Source organism: Pelobates fuscus, chromosome 6 (assembly GCF_036172605.1).
Source record: "Pelobates fuscus isolate aPelFus1 chromosome 6, aPelFus1.pri, whole genome shotgun sequence".
In the NCBI taxonomy this organism is placed as follows: Eukaryota; Metazoa; Chordata; class Amphibia; order Anura; family Pelobatidae; genus Pelobates; species Pelobates fuscus.
The window spans coordinates 155,279,090-155,280,421 of NC_086322.1; the positions used below are offsets into that span (position 1 = coordinate 155,279,090).

The following is a 1,332-nucleotide window of genomic DNA, read 5'->3' on the forward strand; positions in this document are numbered from 1 at the left end:
TCAAATTAATACTATTATAAAAATGTATTAACATCACTGCATAGAGTGCCGTGTAAACAAAACATTACGACCTTATGGGTCATGATTTGATTCCCTTATTGAATCATCCAACCGCTATTGAACCCAAATTCGAGCACTCCGTTAATGCCAAATACTAGATGCACGCTGATATTAGTAAGCAATAAGACATCGCTCTAGCCGGAAAATGAATGGGAGATGAGTCTCCCCTCACACCCTAACACTGGCTTAGATGTACGCCCGCAGTCTAATACTGGCAGTATGGATCTACTTACGGTTAGTTAATATAACTGGTCTATCCATCCGGACCTTACTACTATTTTTTATCCACATACGATAAGATAATATAATAGTACCAGATGGACTGCACCCCAGTGAGTGTTGACATTGTGACATTGTTTGGTATTAACCTAGATGTGATACTTTCGGAACAAATGAACTTTCCCTAAGGAGGCATCGCTCCTCCAATTGTTTGTCTTCAGATTTTCAATCATGAGTTTCTTATCCCAACATAAAACTTCCCAGGCCAAGCTAGGCTTCAGACTGCTCAAGCTTTTCTGACAAGTCAAATACCTGCCCTGTTGTATAGTCTGCATTAGTTAGTAAGCAGGAAGAACTCAGTGTATTAACCCAATACTTGTTCCATAAGAGCTCAAGTAGCTTGCGATCTAGGGAAGGCTTGAAATATGTAACCTCCAAGGCATAATATGGTTTGCAATGCACCCCAAAATCCTCAATTTTGTTTAAAGGAATTGTCTGGTACTCTGACAGGCCTTCATCTAGTGGTTTGTAACCCTTTGGATATGTCCTGAATGCACCTAAATTAACCTTTCCAGCAGATATTGTCCTGGTTGGGTCAATCACAACTGCTACAAAGGGTTCCTGAAATTGCTGATTAAGCATCTGAGTGCTGACGTCTATTCCTGAAAGCCAACATTCATAACCAGGATGACTGTGGTACCAGCCAATTGGCCATTAGGCCCATCACCTTCAGATTGCCTCATGAGCATGCATGCATGGCCATCTTCAGCAGTGCCAAGGCATATACATTGCAATACTTAAAGTAATTATGGTCCCAGGTTTTCTGTGCCACACTGCTGCCGGCAGCCATGTCTGCAATCCTAGTCCCTCCCCGTGACCGCCGAGTCAATATGATGACTTTTGTGATTTATTTTCTTGTGAAAATTCCAAACCTCAAAATTACAATATTCAGCTTTCCATATGTATATATCTGTCTGTATTGTTATACATATATTAAATTATATATTAGATTAATTCATAATAAATTAATAGTCAGTAAATCCATACTAACAT

At 39.7% G+C, this 1,332-nt stretch overlaps 1 pseudogene; it reads right to left on the reverse strand.

Moving 5' to 3' along the window:
* Window positions 1–423: 423 nt before the first annotated feature.
* On the reverse strand, window positions 424–1,129 carry LOC134566109 (COP9 signalosome complex subunit 5-like; annotated as a pseudogene).
* Between the last annotated feature and the right edge of the window lie 203 nt (window positions 1,130–1,332).